We start from the raw sequence: 21,165 nt of genomic DNA, 5'->3' as shown, positions 1-21,165 counted from the left end.
TTACACACCTCAGCGCCAAGACGCCTCGACATTCAAGCGCTTTATAAGCATTTCTATAACATAACATAACTCACCCCTAGTCAACTGATCTGGGTTTAATCCATCACCGTTCTTTAACTCACTCCACCACCCCAGTTCAGACATGGCTATATGCAAATCAGTCTGACCCTGTGCCTCATAGGAACAGTCCAACCCGAACTGCCAAGCCATGTCTTCCCTGGACCGGAAACAAGCATCCTGGGACTGGTTTCTGGCTAATCAGCCGTCATCAGCCTGGCTAGCTTGAATCCAATGGCAAAGTGAGCAAGGGACCCACGTCTGGGCATACCCTACCAACTTAGGACAAACAAAGCAAAACCAAAGAGGATGAAGGACGGTGTGCTGAACATTGCAAGCACTTACCCCCAGTCAACTGATCTGGGTTTAATCCATCATCATTCTTTAGCTCACTCCGTCACTCCAGTTCAGACATGGCCATATGCAAATCAGTCCGACCCTGTGCTTCATGGGAACAGTCCAGCCTGAACTGCCAAGTCATGTCTTCCCTGGACTGGAAACAAGCATCCTGGGACCGGGTTCTGGCTATCAGCCGGCATCAGCCAGGCTAGCTTGAATCCAGTGGTAAAGTGAGGAAGGGACCCATGTCTGGGCATACCCTGCCAACTTAGGGTGAACAAAGCAAAACCAAAGGGCATTCTGTCCATCAATTGTTCTTTTTGATTTGTCACCCCGAGTGGGACGGGTATGCCCAAAACATTGTCCCCGTGCTCTCCATGCCATTAGAGTCAAGCTAGCCTGGCTGATGAGGGGTGAACCCCTGTAACTGGTCCTTGGATGCTTGTCTCCAGTCTAGGGAGGACCTGGCCTGGCAGTTTGGGCTGGACTGTTCCCATTGGGGGCAAGGTCAATACTAATTTTCATATGGCTGGGTTTATCCTGGAATGGCATGGGGAGCAAAAAAACAATGGATTTAGGCAAAGACCTCTGTACAGGGGTGAATGCATGACATTGCTCAACATTCTATCTTCACCAGGAAACGTGGCTGCATCTCTGTTGATAATTCCCAAGTGATGTTTTTTCCATATTACACTGTTGTGGTACAACAATGCCTCTCGTTCATGCAGGTTGAAAAGGTAGTACTGGACTTGAGCCTGAATGTGCTCTACTATTCCCTGCAGTGGTCCGGATTGTGGCAGGCTCACTGACTCCTTATTTTACAGATCCAGCTGCGGCTTGAGACTGCGTAGAGCAGTTTTTAGTTAAGGAAGGAGTGCCCCTGCGTCTAGGCTGCAATGATTCCCATCCCCCCATGTGATAGATCAAGTCATAGTCGTCCTCATATAGAGAGGCCTTTATCCTCCCAGATACGGCAGGAATGTTATAAAGCAGTGACCGTGGCCGCTGTGGCTGGGCTGAATGATTTGACTTCTATTGCAATGCTGCTGATGTCTGACCGTCTGGAAAGCAGCGATGTCCGTCCTACTGATGATGATGAATTGGATGTGCACCTGGTGTCAATCGTCCCCTCACAAACTGTTGTCATGCTTCGCTTCTTCGTCTGATATCTGTGTTTAGCGATAGGGTGACGATGGCTTTTTGTGCAATTCATTGATGTTTCCATTGTAGATGTCCTATTTGTTATCACCATACTCCTCAGCCCTGGTGAGCGCTGCGTCACTGCTTCATTCCTGAGCTCGCTCAAAGGGTCGTCTGTTGCATGAGTGGTCTGTGGAGTTTCACACACATGCAGCAGCCACCCCCTGATCGGTTCCCTATTCCTTCTTTAGTGTGTGGAACTGGAACGTGAAAGCGCAGACTGGACAGCAGAATTGATCAATTCCTGTAAGTCAGCCCGAGAAATCTGCAAAACGTCATCCTCCTGCAGATCCAGGACATTATGCTGCTTGGAAACAGCCTTTGCAGGCACAGGTGAAGAAGCCCCTTCACTCATGGTGAGCAAAGCGGAGTAAACCAAACGGGAACTCACCACACAACAAAGGAAGTGCCCAGCAATCTCCATTAAATACTGCCCCCAAACACCAAGTCTCGTAATGTGAGACTGGAGAATGAAAATAAAAAAGGGCAGCCTTGTAGTCTCCACCTACAGCCACAGAATGAAAGAACATGGCCGCAGGGGCCAGGCATTGCACTAAAGCACCAGCGCCGGAACAACCCGAGGCCAGGACACCAGGAGAGCTGCCAGGCTTTTGCCCTAAGGCAACGGTGGGTTGGGGAAGATGTGACTCAGAGCAAGATTCGGCCTCCCTGGGGGGCAGGTATTGCTTTAGCCATTGAGCCATTCTCACCTCAAGCCCCCTAGGGCCAACGCAGGCCAGAAAAAATGAGGGATATTTACACGCCCCTAGTTCCACTGGAGCGTTACTTTTTTGACACTCCGGTGCTGCTGTGTGCTTGGCCATATTTACAAGGCCACGCAAAGCAGCTTTGCATGGCTTAATACAGACTCTTTCTGACCCTCTTTCACGCAGTACTATGCGTCAAAGAGGACTGTTGTGGGTCTTGCTGTGGTTGTACCCTCGTGACACTCATGGCTTTTTGACACTGCCCCAGATTCACACGGATTCATGAATCCGAGGCAGCATCTTTCCAGGGGAGGTGATAAAGTGGCCCTACGAGTAGAAATATTTGTTTTTCTTTCATGTTTTGCTCTTTCTATGTGTGCTGCACAAATAGAAGGGGCAAAACGCCATTAATGATGGTTTTTGCGCAGGAAGGTGTCCCTTTCTGCAAAACAGAATCATTCCTCCAACGCAGGCACCCTAGCCTCTTGGTAAAAGGTGCCTACTTTGGCGCGTGGCTGCTTTTTCTGCGCTGGTGCATGGGAGAGCAGAGGGGTGCACCATATTGTTTTAAATAAGCCCCCGTTTTAAATGACGCAGCTCAGGGCCGAAATATTGCTTGCGGAGCTGCGCCATTTAATTGTAAATATGGCCCAGTGTCTCTCCTGACACCTTCCCAGGGCCATCACGTTCAGGCCATAGTAGGGTTTATGTTGGTGCCTCGCTGGGAGGGTGGAGGAGGGTAAGGGATGGCCGCTGGTCCATCTTCACCCCGGTCCCCTGTGAGTGGCCCAGCAGCCGTATCTTCTTCTTAATCCCCTCCTCTGCCAAGCTTTGGCCCTGAGGCAATGGAGGGCTGGGGAGGGTGTGAGTCAATAAAAGGGTCCTCACTGGGGGCAGCTGCTTCTCGGGCTGTGGGCCATTGACCTCCTGGCCAGGTGTCCTCCCCAGGATCGATACCCTCCCACTTTCAGGCCTTGATGGAGGGTGTGTGTGCAACAGCCATGTAGAGTGGGGTTAAGGTCAGATTTGCCGAGATGGACAATCTGATTTGAGTCCCAGCATCTGCCCAACATCCTGTGATTCTGGGCAAATTAAGTAATCCCTTAGGCCCTGAACTAAAGAATCTGATCTTGTGTAATCTAACTGGTGCCCATGTATAGCCCTCCAATAACCTTTGCCTTGGTCCGAGTTCACACTATATAAAACTGACAAAAGGAATTACAACAATGAAAGAAAATAACCATCTGTTCACGCTCTATGATTCTGCAAAGGGAGAATGGTAAATAAAGTGGGCCCTTTGTATAAACACATCCGCATTTTTAACACAGCTGTTCGCCCTTTGTTTAGTTTAACTATCAGTCACGGATCATTCAGTGAGCGTCAGTACTTATTTTAAAGTGCTTTCCCTTATGTTTGTTGTTCGAAGCACACACTGAACAAATACCAGATTTGGGTGATTATGGACATTTTGTGCTGGCCAGGACATGAAAATACCAGTCATGCCAGTAACAAACTGTCCAGGTGGCAAATCTAGCCAGATCAGGTGTTATGCCCATGTCACCTCACCTGTTTTGCCAAAATGTAATTAATGTCCCATTTTTCAGAGAGGGACAATGTAAGTGTTCCAGTGAACACTGATGCAATATCTCCACATAACTCCTCTCAGTGCCTCCCTGTCTGGGTTTCCTGTGTTGTGGGGATGACGCTTAAGTCCTTCTGCGCCCCTTGTTCGGGTGCCATTCTACTTCTATGTTACTTTTGTTATTCAGGGAGAGCCTGGGCTTGCACTTGGATGGCAACATTGTGCTGTATTCATATTTTCCAGTGACTCCCTCCTCAGCCTGGAATGGGGGATCTTGATAAGTGATATTTGTGTTTTTTCTTTCACTCCCCAGCAGAAAGGGACATCAAGCTTTCCTGCCTCAGCTCCATATGGCCACACCCCTCCCTCACTGCCTGCCAGAGGGGGAAAACAGCAGGCCTATGGCTTCTGACTTCCTGTTCTGACCACACCCCCTTTCTCAGGCAGCGAGTAAGATACACTTTCTGGATTGAAGTGGGGGTGAGAATTCATATATGCCCCGCTGGCCAACATTGTCAGATCCCAAGGTCTCAACATAATTTCCTATGCAGACGACACCCACCTCATCATCTCACTCATCGACGACCCCAACACCACCAGAACCATCTTCCACAGATGCATGACAAACATCGCCAACTGGATGAAAAACAACTGTCTGCAGCTGAACGCAGACAAGACGGAAGTACTGATGTTAGGCAACAGCAGCAACACATAGAACGGCTCCTGGTGGCCATTAGATCTAGGAGCCATACATTCTCCCTCTGACCACGCAAAAACCTCAAAATTATCATTGACAACAAGCTCACCATCAAATCACAGATCAACGCCATCTACTCCACATGCTTTCTTACTCTGCACATGTTAGATAAGTTCTTCAAGTGGCTTCCCCTATACACGAGACGCACCGTGACACAGGCCCTCATCACCAACCAACTGAACTATGGCAATGCCCCCTACATAGGGCTCGCTGCACAGCTCCTGCAATCAATCAATCAATCAATCAATCAATCATATCATTTGTAAAGCGCACTACTCACCCGTGAGGGTCTCAAGGCGCTGGAGTGGGAAATGCTGCTACTGCTCGAAAAGCCAGATCTTGAGGAGTTTTCTGGAGGTCAGCAAGTCTTGGGTCTGCCGTAGCTGGATGGGGCATGGCGGCGAGGTGGGAGAACGATATGCCACAGGAGGTTTCTCTTCGGAAGCGGGGGACTATGGCTAGGTGAGGTCGGCGGAGCGGAGCTGGCGGGTGGGGGTGTAGAAGCTGAGTCGTCTGTTGAGGTGCGTTGGTCCGGTGTTGTGGAGTGCCTTGTGTGCGTGGGTGAGGAGCTTTAAGGTTATCCTCTTGTTGACCGGGAGTCACTGCAGGTCTCTCAGGTGGGGTGTGATGTGGCCGCGGCGAGGGATGTCAAGGATCAGGCGTGCAGAGGCGTTCTGGATACTTTGGAGCTGTCTCAGGAGTTTAGCCGAGGCTCCTGCATAGAGGGCGTTTCCGTAGTCCAGCCTGCTGCTGATGAGGGCCTGGGTGACCGTTCATCTCGTTTCAGTGGGGATCTACTTGTCGATCCTGTGGAGCATGCAGAGGGTGTTGAAGCAGGAGGAGGAGACGGCGTTGACCTGTTTAGTCATGGAGAGGGTAGAGTCAAGGATGACCCCTGGGTTGCGTGCATGGTCGGTGGGTGTTGGAGCGGTTCCCAGTGCGGTCGGCCATCGGGAGTCTTCCCAGGTCAAAGGGGTGGATCCGAGGATGAGGTCCTCCATCTTGTCCGAGTTCAGCTTCAGCCGTAAGTTCCTCATCCATTCAGCGACGACCTTCATTCTTTCATGAAGGTTGGTTTTAGCGGTGTGGGGGTCCTTGGTGAGGGAGAGTATCAGCTGGGTGTCATCGGCGTAGGAGATGATGTTGAGGTCGTGCCGACAGGCGACGTGGGCGAGCATTGCCATGTAGATGTTAAACAGAGTTGGGCTGAGGGATGAGCCCTGGGGTACGCCGGTACTTCGGTGGCTTCGGAGCAGAAGGGGGGAAAGCGGACGCTCTGTGTTCTGCCAGAGAGGAAGGAGGTGGTCCAGTCCAGGGCCTTCTCTTGGATCCCGGCGTTGTGGAGGCGTGTTCGTAGTGTGAGGTGGCAGACCGTATCAACAGACAGACAGATAGAGAGACTTCAAACCATACAGAACACCACAGCCAGACTCCTTCTTGGCCTTCCCTGATAAATCCAGATCACACTTCACTTCAGGAAACTCCACTGGCTCCCTGTACAGAAGAGAAGCTAATTCCTGCTGCTGACCCACGCCCAAAAGGCACTACAAAACCAAGAACCTGCCTACATTAACCACCGTCTTAACTTTCACCAATCATCAAGAAGACTACGCTCCACCTCCCTTTCACTTGCCCATACTCCCCGCATTACAGAATCAGAAGTGGAGGACGCTCCTGCTCTCACATCACAGCAAATACCGGGAATAGCTCATAGTCTCCGCATCTACTGAAGCAGAAGTGGAGGACACTCCTCTCACATCACAGCAAAGAGCGGGAATAGCTGATACTCCCTGCATCTACCGGAGCAGAAGTGGAGACGTTAGAAATGGGATCTCTGGTTGGGTAAGGCTTGCGCCAAAGCCAGGCAGAGACCACCACTCTAGTCAGGGCTTGGGAGTGACGCGCCAAAGATAACCCCTGCTCACCCCCTTGGTAGCTTGGCACGAGAAGTCAGGCTTATCCCGGAGGCCATGTGTAATGTATTGGCGCACGCACACAGCAACAACATCTCAGGTACACTACGAAAGGAACTCCACACAAGGGTATATCAAAAATAGCCTTTGTATTTTCAAAACACATTAGAATTGTAAACACATAATATACATGGTGCCACGTGGCACTGGGTCATATCTACAAGGCATTATATACACCTGACAGCGCCCACTGGACCACTGTCAGAACATCACAAAGCGAACTTAGTAAAAGTAAAACACGGCATAAACGTACAACCAGTAACCACTGGTAATCACTGTACTTAGCATCAGCGTGTAACATAAACTACATTATGCACAGTATCACATCAGGTGCGAATTACATTCTGCGCCAACCTCACCAGCATAAACACATTAAGCAATCATCTCACAAGTCTAAACGCATTAGATCCTAACCTCCTAAGTATACCTCACATTAGGAGCATAAATCACACAGTGAAACATAATCTCACTAGCATAAGCCAGAATATGTAAAACAACCTCATAATCATAAAACTACATTTAGAGGTATAAAGCAGGGTGTGTAATCATACTACATACATTACGTTTCCTAGCACCACATAATCACATTAGGGCCTGGCGCCTTACAAACCTCCCAGCCCCCCTGGCCAACTGGCCATCTCAAGAACGGGCTCAAACACCCTATGTCCAAAGAGTCAGGGCTGCTGCCTATGCAGCGAAAGTCAATGGTGCGCCACTGCGCAAACCTGAACGTAGCAGATGCCCACTACCTGCTGGGAAAGTATAGGGCAAAGGAGTGCATCTCACTCCTAACTTCACAAGACATGCCTCCCAAGGGGATCACTGAAATAATATCTACTACCAAAATATCGAGTTCCCAAAATATCGATGACAAAATATCGAGGGACATAATATCGACTTTCTATCTTCACTAAGGTAAGTACAAAAATATCGACTTTAAAATATGGAGTGTTAAAAATATAGACTGTCAAAATATCGATTTTTTATGTCTTTAAAATAAGTTAAAACTATTATGATATTACATATATTTAATATAAACATTGTTAAAATTATTAAATAAATGTAACATTATTACATAATTAATGTAAATTTAAAAATTAATAATAATAATACATATATATATAAATACATGTTACTAATAAAACATATAGAATATATTTACCGTGGCATAGCAAAAGGTTTAAATTTAATGTAACCACTCCAGGTGGTGCTACATTACAGAGATCGTTGGATAGAGTAGGGGTAAAAATTACTATTCCCACTCCAGTGGGTGCTACAGTAGAGAAAGCGTACGCCTGTACCCCAAAAACCCAAAACTGACCCTGAACCCTAAAAATATCCCTGTACCCCAAAAACCCAAAACTGACCCTGAACCCTAAAAATACCCCTTTACCAAAAAACCCAAAACTGACCCTGAACCCTAAAAATACCCATTTACCCAAAAACTGAAAACTGACCCTGAACCCTAAAAATACCCCTTTACCCAAAAACTGAAAACTGACCCTCAACCCTAAAAATACCCCTTTACCCAAAAACTGAAAACTGACCCTGAACCCTAAAAATACCCCTTTACCCAAAATCTGAAAACTGACCCTGAACCCTAAAAATACCCCTTTACCCAAAAACTGAAAACTGACCCTGAACCCTAAAAATACCCCTTTACCCAAAAACTGAAAACTGACCCTGAACCCTATAAACACACAACCCGCTACAGAAAATAAATTAAAAAAATTAATTATTTATCAATTATTTATTTTAAATTAATTACCAATTATATTTTAATTATTTACCAATTATTATTTAATTAACAATTAGATTAAATTTACATAATTAATTAAAAATAATTACTTCCCACCCTATTCCCCTATAAACACACAACCCGCTACAGAAAATAAATTACTAAAAATTATTTATTTATCAATTAATCATTTTTAATTAATTAACTATTATATTTTAATTAATTACCAATTATTATTTAAGTAACAATTACATTAACTTTACATAATTAATTATTTATAATTAAATTACTTCCCACCCTATTCCCCTATAAACCCACAACCCGCTACAGATTTATATTACTCAAATATTATTAAATATTAATAACTTCCCTTATTTTCGATATATTTGTTGTCTATATTTTTTCTAGTCTATATTATGTCTAGTCTATATTTTTGAATCGATATTTTGGCTATTCTAGTCGATATTAGTCGATATTTTTGTTGTCTATATTTTGTCTAGTCTATATTTTGTCCAGTCTATATTTTTTACTCGATATTTTGTACAATCGATATTTTGGACTCGATATTATGTCTGTTTACCCTCCCAAAGCACTGTGACCTAAGCGATGCAGCTGGCACTAATTGCTGCGCAGCTGTAAATGAGGGAAAGGCCCGGGCACTCAATGTGCCCTTTCAATAGATAGGTAGACACGTTGCAGCTGCCTGCACTGGTGCCGCGCAGCTTGGAATAGAACAAATGAGCCCGGCACAACTGTGCCCTGTGGGCCTTGCTGGGGATCTTAAAACAATATTGCCCCAGGGCTGGAGCAACACGGGGCTCTGTGAACATCATGCCCCCAAAGCGTGGCAGCTGCCCTCTAGTAAGCAGGGCAGCTATCACTGGAAATAGGGCCTGGAAACATGGTGCCCTCTGGCCCCCACAGGACCTTTAATATAACTCTGCCCTGGGTTGGAGCCGCGCAGGCTCTGTGTACAACAATGTTCCCACCTTCGTTGGAGCAATCCCCTATCAGGCAGGGGCCGCTCAGGAAATCGGCCTGGGCACTGTGCCTCGAACCGGCACTAACATCAAGGAGCCATTACTCACCCGCTCTCAGGATCAGGAACTCTGCTCTTCCTTGCTGGCACCGGCGTGGGGCTTCCCTCACTCGTGGGCGCCCCCCGCTGCTCTAGGCGGCCTCCTTCACTCGTACGGTGGGGGCAGGCACCGACAATGTGCCTCGGGCCTCTCCGCCTCCATCCCACTCACCAAGGCTCTAACGGGGGCGTACGCAGGACTTCCCTCGGAAAACCGCCATTCACTACTTCCTGTTTGGCCCATCGGGGCCGCAGCATTGATTTCTTTACTCCAGACACAATGAGGGGTAGGCTCCCTCTTCACTAAAAATATAAAGCGGGGTGGGCCCCCGCTACTCTGCAATGAACACCAAGTTGAGGGGTGGGCACCAGCGCATTAATTAAAATGAAAGCAGAGACGCAGGGTGGGCACTTGCTCAATTAATTAAAAAATAAGCGGGGTGGGCACCTGCTCAGCGTGCACAACGGAGGAATCCCTACATTGGGGATTCCCTCTCAGCAGTGATGCACAGCCCAGCGCTGCAAAGCTCCAGCGCTCCTCCTAAAAATAAAGGGGCAAATTAAGGCAAAGCGCTCTCAGGTGCTGGGGTAAAAGCATAAAGTCCTGTTTGTGGAAGAGTAAGTCCTCTGGCATCAAAAAAAGCAAAGAGGGTCCCAAACAAAAAGATCTTCCAGGTTTAGGAGCAAGGTAGGGCCCAGGGAGGCATGCCCTCATGGCAGCCCCCCCAATGGACCCCAGCAGCAGCACGCCCTCAGCAGGAACAGCACACCAAGAACTGAACATTTACATGGGGTCACAGCCCCTATATTTATACAACATTTTCCCTTTGTGCAAAGGTGCAGGGTTTGGGGGAACCAGATACAACTGGTTCAGGAGCACTTTGTGTACATGACTCCTTCCTTATTTTCACAGGACATGCCAGGGACATCAGACGCACCACAGGGGGTGGAGCCAGCATTGTCGAGAGAAGGCACAGCCCTCTTCAGGTCCCCGGTGCAACTCCTCCCTCCCATCTACATGCAGATCCCCCTATTCACCACTGGGCAGACTCATCCTGGCTCCTGGAGCTAGCCACATCATCCAGCACCTGTCAATCACAAGCCAGACATGCAATTCACATCAGGCAGGCAGACACATAGCACACATAAATGCCAACTTCTAAAAGTGGCATTTCTCCACCAGTCACCATACATCTGCGCACACCATTGTGCAGCATTTATTCTCACGAGTTCGCACAGAGTAAACTTTCCCCTGCACTCCTCTCATACCAGGAATTACCATGGACACACATATCCCCCATACATTCCTATAGGAGAGAAGGCCAATCTCACCACACGCACTCAGAGAGCGCACGCACTTTACACTGGGCCACAGTGCCAAAGTGCACAGAGGACAAAAAACAAGGCAAAAAGTTCAGGGGTGAACCTGCCAAAAGGGCCAAGTCCAACAGGAGAACAGTCCTTCTCTCACATCACAGCAAAGACCTGGAACAGCCGATACTCCCCGGCATCTACTGAAGCAGAAGTGGAGGACACTCCTCCTACAGTGCAGCAAAGACCTGGAACAGCCTCCCCATGCACCTCCGAATCATCACCTCACCTCCAGAATTCCGAATGGCCCTCAAGATCTGGCTGTTCAAATGAGCCTCTGATACCTGCAAGTGCCCGGATACCCTATTGGGTGATTAGCCGGGCTTTCAAAATCCTGATTAATTGATACACCTCCTTATTACCAGGCCCACGTTAACCAGCTGTGGGACATATAAGCAGCTGGCAGCAGCTTTCATCAGACAACTTCAAATTAGACTCTACAGGGCACACCATAGGAGCTTGTCAAGAAACAGTAAGAGGTCAAAGTGCAGACCTGCACATCCCAGGCCTAAGGCTCACACAAGACCTGCTTCCACAGGCTGCTGCTTCAACCTACTACTTCTCTTTAAGGCCAGGAGGAAGGAATCCATACTTCGGGCCTTCAGTGGCCCTGTCAAACACCTGAGTCTTATGCAGCAGGCAGTCTCAACTCTGACATACAGCACTACAGAGTGTTCACCTGGCCTTTTCTATTCAGTGACTCTTCTAACCAGAGGCACCACAAGGCCAAGCTCCAACTCAAGAGGGCCAGCTAATCCACTTTGCACGCCAGTCTCCACAAGGCCGACCAAAGCAGACTAAGAAAAGGAGTGCTCCAGGTAGGCCTGGGCAGTGAACTTCGCTCCCTTCGTGGAGTTTGCGGAGTTTTCTGCACTCAACACTCCACGGAGTTCGCGCAGTGCAGAAAACTCCGCTTCGCGATGTGCAGCGGAGTTTTTCCCCCTGCGCGATCGTGAATGGTAAGTTCAGATCGCGAACGGTAAGTTTGGAAGCGCGAGCTGCTGCCTGGGTAGAAGCTGCAGGAATGCCAGCACAAACTGCAGTTCGCACTGCACTCTGCCACTCGCGCAACTTCGCAGAGTTTTTTTGTAACTTTGCGGAGTTCTGCGTTGCAAAACTACATGAACTACGCCCAGGTTTGACTCCAAGCCACATTTACTGCTCCGCAATCATGGTCCCACCACCTCCAGAAAATCCTGCACTAGGCCCTGTGCAATAGATCAGCCTAAAAACTTTACTGACTTACCACTTCAAGTCCAAGACACCCAAAAATGCAGTTTGTCGCTATCTGATCCATTCCTATGAAGCAAGAAGGAACCATTTTTATGGTGCTTTTACCAATTCTTTGCATATTTAAATGGAGTAATTTGTGTGCTAGTCCAATTCTGCTCTAAAATTAAGACAAGGAACTTATTTCTCCATTTGCTAGTAATATTATTCAGTAACTTTTGGTTAGTTTTGGCTGTAGTTTGTAGGTCATTCTGACTAGACTCTGTTTTAGGTGCTAGGCCGGAATAGGGCAACATTTGTGTGTGTTGCTTTCAGGATATGTTTAAGCCTTTGTGTTAATGGCCTTTTCAAAAGAGAACTGTTTGAGCCTCGTTCTGAATTAGGCCCTTCTCAAAGCCGACACAAAATTTTAAACTTGATGCTTCTTTCTTTGTGCCGCAGGATTGCGTCTTCTAGCATTTTGAGGCTATATGTTTTTCATGGTTATTGCCATTCTTAAAGGAGCTTTTCTGCAAGATAATTGTGTCGGTCCGTTTAAGGGCTTGGGCCCTGTTATGACTAAACGTGTGGGTCTTTTTTTCCTGCAAGAGGAGGGCCCTTTGGTATATGCACAACTTTCTCTGGTTGGCTGTGTTTTGTTATCATGTTTGTGGCCCCCAGAACGTGCTTCAGATGTGATGCTACAGCATGTGTCTAACACATTGAGCGACATGTCAATAATTGAAAGTGATTGCTACACAGATGGAATGTAGTGTAGTTCCTAGTTTCCCACTAGGCCCTGCGCATTGGAATAACCTAAACAGTAGTATCGACGTGGAACTGCGGATATTCCAGGCCTCCACTGACTATGCTAAACTTAATTGGGTTGTGTTACCAACTAGCTCAGAGGTCACTGGAAACTTTCTTCTCTGCATAGGAAGTGATCAGCTTCCTTGGCACAGACAAGAAGGGATTCAGTTTTCCAACAACCGTGCAACATGACAACTTTGCTCCTCAGATCAAGAGTCAATCTCTAGGGTCGTGTGAAACAATAGACATGTATTTCACTCAGTCAGTCTAGTGCAGTTTACTTTCACGAGATGTAGAGAATAGAGAGACGGGCGTTTGTCAATAAAGGGTTAACATTTATTGAACAGTCTTTCTTCTCGTACAAGAGAAATGTATTGCCACAATTGCAATAATTGTTATTATAAAAAGTACGTACAGTAAGATAAGTATTGCGAAATAGAACTGTAAAAGCATTGATATGGTTTCTTAGCCATACAATGGTTTAAAAGTAATAAAACATATATACAGTCATATATACATTAGGCTAACATACTCAACTGGTGCTTCTAACTAAGCCTACCCCAGTGTGCCTGACCTAAGCCTAACACGTGAGAAGGGGAGTAAGTAAGTAGCTTTAAGTTAAGTTGGTTTTGCCAAGGTTTGTTTCAAGAATTCTCGTCTAAGGGTTTAGTCAACACCATACCTCTGAATAGAATGATGGAGGATTGGTATCTCCTTCAGGGGTCTCTCTCGATATCCCAGTCACCCGCGAGGGTAAACTGGAAGCGCCGGGACTGGATTTCTCTGCACGAGAAAGGCAGCGGCTTCTCTTCAGCGCGTCGAGGAAGGAGGGGTGACAGCGTCCGCGGGCAGCTGGGCTGGATGTCTTCGCAGAGGACGGCTGCTCGGCTCCTCAAGCGTACTGCACCATAGTTCGCGCTGTAGCGGCGATAATGGTAATCAGCAGCTTCACCACCACAGGATAGCAGGCTGCAGCGACAGAGTGCTAGTTTTTACCAACACAGGGTCATGCAGGCAGCTGGCATCAGCAACAGGTTCGCTCATTGCTTAAGGCAACGTTGGTAATATTTATACCTGACAGGTGCCGGGTTTGCTGGACATAAGACGTCAATTAAAGATGTCAGTAGGAAGTGACAGTTATCAGTTGCTCATTAGAGTTCCATTACTAATCAAAACATAGCAAGCGGGGATTTCCAGGTTTGCTAAGTTTTTATCTTGTTGAAGAACTCGGAGTGTTATCTAGGAATATCAGATAGTGACTGCTGCTCTGTCATTGCACTAATTGGTCGCAAAGGAAGTAGCAGAGAGTCATGCTGGAATGTGGCTCTGTTCGTGTGAGGCCAGAGATGACTTTTCAGAAAATCGCACTTGAACGGTTATGCCAATATAGGGAATAAATGGATTTATAGCCGAATAGGGGCATAAGGTCACAGTATCGATCAGGAACCTAGATAAGCATGCAACACCCACTCCACGTTTTCATGTTCATCAAAATTACTAAAACTAAGCAATAAGATGCATGTGTAACATTGCCCACCCCAAAATACATAAATGCATTCGAAATAGGCGTACTTGTAATACATGGAATTTAGGTACTGTACGTTTTTTAAAGCATATTAATCATTCAAAAAATTATTGCATATGAAGTCAATGAACGATTATGCAAAAGGAATTACACATGAAGTATCTCTGACAGAAGAAAGGCGAGATAAATCATCACATAAAAATGCATTGTAATAACATGAGTGCTAGAGGCTGGTGTTATGTTGTTATGTCTCTAGATGTGTTTAGAAATAGAAGTGTGAAGCTTCTGTTCTCTAAGAATAGTTTTTACGTTAAGCAAAGAATTGTTCGTGCCAAAAAGGGTCAATATTAAAAAAATTGTCCAATTCAAAGAAAATAGATTTCCAAAGCTCCTAGCAGTTTTTGTTGATCAAAACTGAAGGCCGAATTCAGAGTTCATGGGAACGCTGTGTGTCGGAAAGCTTCTCAAAAGTTATTGTTTCTCTGTGGGTGAGAACATCGTATCAGACAGGCTCTCAAAGAATTGGTCTACAAATTCAGGTGATAGTTCAACCAAATTAGATAGCGCTGTAACTTGGCAGGTGTGAGAATGATTGCTGTCATCGAAGGCAGGACCAGCAATGCTCACAGAACGTTGTACCTGGATGATGTTGCTTTTGTCACTCGCTCCACTGTTACCACTTGGCTGTAGTACAGGAGTCTCCACAAATGCCGTCATCAGGATTGGTAGCCGCTGGGGACAACACAATGCGTGAGCCGTTATTGGACTGAGCAAAGTATCGACGTCCATTGGTACTGCTGATGGAAGTGAAAGACAGATGTCCAACACGCATTCATCGCCGCAAAGCATACACCGTAGCACAGGTAAAATGCAATTTTGCCATATCGGTCTGAATGAAAGGAACCAGGTCATGTTTAGATCTCTCAGCCTGGCCAATCCGAGGACGTTAGTTATCCTGTCCCGGTAGCGCATTGCTAGGATTGTCTCTTCCATTCCCATGGGAGCTATGTCTGAGGCGAGGTTTGCCATAACGTAGCAGGATGGTCAAAAATAGAATCCCTGCAACGAGTCCCAAAAATAGTGGAATGCCGCCAAAAATGGAGTGCACAAAATTAGGAAAGATTCCCAAAATTGCCTGGAAGGGTGTTAGCAGTCCCGTAAAGACTGTCTTAAATATGCCTGGGATGCTTGTTGCACTAGACATGTTAAGGAGTTGGCTGCACATTTCTACGAAATGCACGGGGCAATTTGTTGATAAAAGGTCATGGACTTCAGTAGCCGTCCTTGCGACTAGAAGATCATACGTCTCTTTAGATGACGTTATAGGCACTGTTGTCTGTAAAAGTACAGATTTCATTTTGCTTAATGTATCAATTCGTATAGAATAGAGATTCAGACGAGGCCAGAGGGGAGTCACTATGTCTGGAGGCCCGCTCGCAAACAATGCTTGCATACAACATTTGACCATGGACGTTACTTGTATTAGATAACTTTTCCCTGGCGTCAGGCCACAACATCTGTGATCCGTTCTAAGAATGTAACTCCCGTTTGCGAGTTGCATAAAGAAGGGCTCTATCTGAGTTGCAGGTGTGACTAGCTGGTGGCATGAAAGGTTGTTTGAATTTCCATCACATGCTCCGTGTAAATTAATACCCTGACACAAAAGTATACCGCTTAGTGAGTGTTTACAGTTGTCACCACTAAGAAATACATTTTTGTCACTGTCACTATAGCAAGAATGAGTGTATGGTAATTTCCATTCGGATTTTACATATCCCTTACCCAATTGTTCATATTGGCCAGCAGGTATGTACTCAAGGCACTTTTTAAATCAGAAAGTTGTTATCGGAATTGTGATAATTCCGTGTATTATCCATTCAATGACAGGACTCTCTGACATTGTCAATGATAATCTCTCGAGTTTTTCGATGCTCAGGATTGTATAGTCTGCTCCTTTCTGTGCCAAACTGATCTGTTTATCAGTAAGGTTAAAACTGGAAAATAATGACGTTGTGTTGATTAAACGCCAAGGCACATAGCCTGAACGAAGATTTTGCAGCGTCCAGCCTAATTCTATAATAGAGCGTAATTGAGAATGGCCATGTTGTAACATTAGCAAATCTCTGTCTATCACATCAAAGGCAGAGGATACAATATTGTCCAAAGAATATATTCTGGAAGACAGAGTCATTAACCCATTGTCTACCACAGAAAGTGATTTCTCCAAATTAATACGATCAATTTCTCGTATTTTTTCAGCAGTTTCAATTTGCTTTACTTTCCAAGCCTCGTTGTAAGCAGCATAGATACTGGTCGCTATGAAACGCTTTTGACGCTGTTTGCGTGGTCCAAGAATGAAATCGCGCAAATCAGCACCATTTTTTAATAAAGACAAGTGTTGCTTAATTTCAGCCAGTGTGGATGTAGTTAGCCATTCTAGGCAGAGTTTCCCTACACTGTATGTTGTTATAATCCCTGGATGTTGTCTCTGGGAGTATCTAGGGTCTAATCTGGTCATTTTTAACCCCTGTGTTTTATTCAGGAATCTATCTTGACAGCTATTTGTGTCTGTAGGCCAGATTAACCACTTTTTCCAATCAGGATTTGTTCTGTTGAAATGTAAAATGTGTGACACGTCTAACTCAATATCAGCTGTTGCATTTTCAGGTATTGGCTTTGGTATAGACGGTGTTTTAAGGTCTTTGATCTTAGCTAGGCCAAGACAAGATGTTTGGTGTATTGTGTCATTTAAAAATAACATTTGTTCTGGTATCATGCAGGTTCTAAATAGTGCTTCTATGCCTTGCACCTGCCAATCTTTTGTACCCCAAATTGTTTTCGTTTCAATATTATTTTTCCAATAATCAAAACCAAATGTCATCATTTTGTCATAAAATGCTTCTGAATATATCAATTTAGAATTTGTCAGCATTGTTTTCATTCCTGTTTTATCTAACAGTTTATAATAAAACGTTTCTGCATCACTGGTGTTAAACCCTGAGAAGTATTTGAATTTCTCAAAAAATGCTTTAGAACTGCTTTTAGGTGGTGTAGAACAATGTTCCCATTGATTATACATAAAAACATTTCTAGGCTGTGCAGATTTATGCAAGTAATGATCCCCATAGTGGGTGTAACAGAATAACTGCTCATAACTAGATGAACCTTGTAAATAATCATGATCTGTGAATCTAGCTGACATTACTAAATCAGACATCATGTCATTAATACTGTTAAAGTCCCAATCATCAGAGAATGTACTAGGTGTCACAAAGTCACTAAAGGAAACCTTTAGTTGATGAGGATACTTCAGGATTTCGACCGGACCATAGATCTCATAGTCAGTTTTCTCCCATACTACCCCACCAGGTATTGGAATTGCTGTGACATTTACTGTTGACAGTTCTCTTTTCTTCACGTGGGATGATCTGTGTGGTTTCAGGACTAGGTTGATGTTCTGACTTGCTGTGTCCATTGTAATATATTTTCCTTCAATGAATTTTCCCAAACATAGTACCATGATGAGCCAAAGCAGGAGGAAAAATACACCTAGACCAAACCAGAACTCTAGCCAAGGGGAAATTAAGTAGATTTCCTTCAGTTGATGAAAGAGTTCCGTTGCTTTTTCTTTAAAAGACTTTTTTGTTTCTGGCATCACTTCGGGGTCGTTAAAATCTTCAGAGAAGTTGTCGAAGTTGATGAAATAACCAGAGGCAGTTCTGTCAATTGATGGGATTGTTTTTTCAATCTGTCTCTCGGTAGCACTTTCTGATGCCACATTAGTGTAGACTGGTGTTGTTTCTTGACGAACTGTTTCAATCTGTGTTTCAAGAAGCACGAGTTCCATGGCATTATTGCATAGTCCTTCATTGTGCACTGCAGGCTGATCGAATGTGATGAGTCTTTCAGTTTGAACCTCTTGGATTGTTGCAAGTTTGGGTATTCTGTTGTTTCTTGGGAGTCCACTGGGCCTACTGTTGATTATAGGCCACATGCTTGTGGTTTTACCAGATCGATAGACACGACTCTGTTCTCCTTTTTACCAGCAAGGGGCGGTAGCACAACTGATCTTGTTCCGGTGACTGCTAAGACAGGTACTGCTTTTCTGTAAGAAGGCCCAAATTCCTTCTTAACCGCGATCTTTTCTCTGACTAGATCCCCAATCTTTGGAATCCAGACAGGCCTTGCTGGGGCTGTTGCGGGTGGTGCCTCGTCAGTGGTACTTGGCTGTTGCTTTAACTTTATGTTGCTTAATGATTTTCTTGTTTCATTCAGTTCCTGTAAAACAGCCAAACGATCTTTTACATCAGAGTCTGTTGTTTTTTCTTGTACCACTGACATCTGACTATCGAGGTCCTGAACTCGCATTCTAATTCCGAACAATAGTTCGTATGGGCTGAAACCTTTTAGAGAATTTCTTGGCATGTTGTTAAGACTAGTCTGGACACTTATTAAATGTTTGACCCACCCAGCGCCTGAACCTAATACCTTCGCTGTTATAGATTGCTTTATGTCACGGTTTTTTCTTTCTACCACACTATTCCCTTCGGGGTGCGACGGACAAGAATACCGCAACCCAATTCCCATGCTGGCCATGGCCTCCTTATAGGCTCGAGAGCTGAAAGCAGGACCCTGGTCAGAATGGAACGTGGTAATTGCGTATGTGCCGATAAAGACTCGCAAATCTTTTATAACCGTTCTAGCGTCAGCCGAGCGCTGGGGACCTCATTTTTTAAGTGCTTTTCGTCTTAACTGTTAATAGGGCGCAGGATGGGGTGTAGGCAGCGTTACGCTCTTTCTGATGGGTAGCCGGTAGCAAGGTTCGCTACTGCGATCCCTATTGCAGTTTTCACAGTTGTTTGCATATATTTGGTGTTCTACACTCATTCCCGGCCACCAGAATACTGATTGTAATTCAGTCAGTGATTCCTTGATCTCTCTGTGCCTTAGACCCAAACCCATGTGTGCGTCTGCTATTAAAAATATTCTCCTGTTCGTGTTTGGAATTACTCTGTCCCCCACTCCAGGGATTCGAGCAAAAGGAACGGAGTTTGCATCGATTATGTATGCATAATTGAGTGGATAGTTTACGGGTAGTGCTGCACAGTCGCCTTTTACGGTCGTTTTTACTGCCAGCATGGTTTCCCCGTCTATGTACTTATCTGTACGCTTTTTTGTGGCTACGGAAGCCGGTTTAGTTGCTTCCGCTTTGGCTGTATTAGCCAATGAATTCCCTGCAACGTGAACGCCATCACGTTGAAGACTCTGTGCGTGAATCACGTGAGTCTTTTGTAGTTCTTTGAGTAAAAGAGCTACCTGTTTCCAGAGCATTTTATGCTTTATTGTGGCACCTGTGTCATCTTTGTAGTCGTTTTCGATCCAACTCTGCAGTTTGTTATTGTAAGAGTTGACGCAAAAATGAGAATCGCACACTATAAGTGTGGGGAATTCGCGTTCTGCATTTTCGAGCGCCATCTTTAAACATCTGATTTCAGTTCTTTGAACCGAACAGTACTTTACTGATTCAGTTTTTGTTATTTTCGGTTTGATTTTACCGCACAGCCAACGACATTTAATAATCGCACATGCTGCATCGTAGGATTTTCTCTCTACGTTGAAATGCTGTACAAAGCTATCTGTATAGATTATACAGGCATATTGTGGGAGAGGCAGAATTTCGATTGGCAGAGGATATTCTTCTTCATATTCTAAATCATTCAGTTCTTCAAATTGCGGGGCGAAATAGTATTTCACATCTTCCGCTCCTAGAGAATCTATGCACTGTATCCATTTCGGATCCAGTGACACTGTAGGCAGGTTTACTGGGCTGAATAGCGCCTCGAAAGCGGATTCCGCTGTAAGGATATTAATCCGTTTGCCGTGTGCTAGTTCTCGTTCATTTGCTAATGCGATTTGCACTGCGTTCACAGTTCTTTCTGTGTGACTGAATGTTTTTTCTGCTTGTGTGTACAAGTGAGATTTAATTGAAATTGGTACCTTTTCTCCCTCATTAGAGGTCAGGTACGTGAATCCGCATCTTCCTGGGATGACTCGGATTACAAGGTCACGTGTGTTGTCACGTGTATCTAATTTTTTTTTTGCTAACATGTCTGTTTGCAGTGATCTCAAAATTTCCGTGTGTTTTTGAGTCCAATTGACTTGTTTTAAATCAGGTTTTATTAGTTCGTAGAGAGGTTTAACCCTTTCTGCGTAATTCAGTATGTAAATTCCTCCGAAATTCAGAAAACCTAGTATTGATTGTAAATTCTTCAGCGTTTTTGGAGCTTGGAGTACAGCGCACTTCTCTAAGAAGTTGTCCGCCTGGCTTTTCCCTTCACTTGATAATTCGTACCCTAAGAACAGTACTGTCAGATGGGCAATTCGGGACTTTTTAAAGTTGAATTTGTAACCCTCTGCTGCGAACCCAAGTATAATGGTGTTCACTCTTTTCAAGTGAGTATCCAAGTCGTCGTCTGTGAGATAAATATCATCTACGTAAGATAATGCTTCATCATCATAGATTTGTAGTAACTCTGTTACCCTAGCTGAGAATAGTCCTGGGCTGTTCTTGAACCCCTGTGGGAGTCGACAGAATTTTTTCTGTGACCCAAATGCGGAGAAAGCGGTCAAATATCTGCTTTCTGGTGCAATGTTTTGACAAAAGAAACCATTAGAAATGTCTAATGTCGTTTTATATTTTTTCCTAACTATGTTATTCATTAGGGCTGCACTATGCGAGTTTTGTACTGCAAAAGTTTTGCAACACGTATTAAGATGTCTGTAGTCCAAAACTAGACGATATGAATTGTCTGGCTTGGA

This window comes from Lissotriton vulgaris, chromosome 2_1 (assembly GCF_964263255.1).
Source record: "Lissotriton vulgaris chromosome 2_1, aLisVul1.2, whole genome shotgun sequence".
Classification (NCBI taxonomy): Eukaryota; Metazoa; Chordata; class Amphibia; order Caudata; family Salamandridae; genus Lissotriton; species Lissotriton vulgaris.
This window is presented reverse-complemented; position numbering follows the sequence as displayed.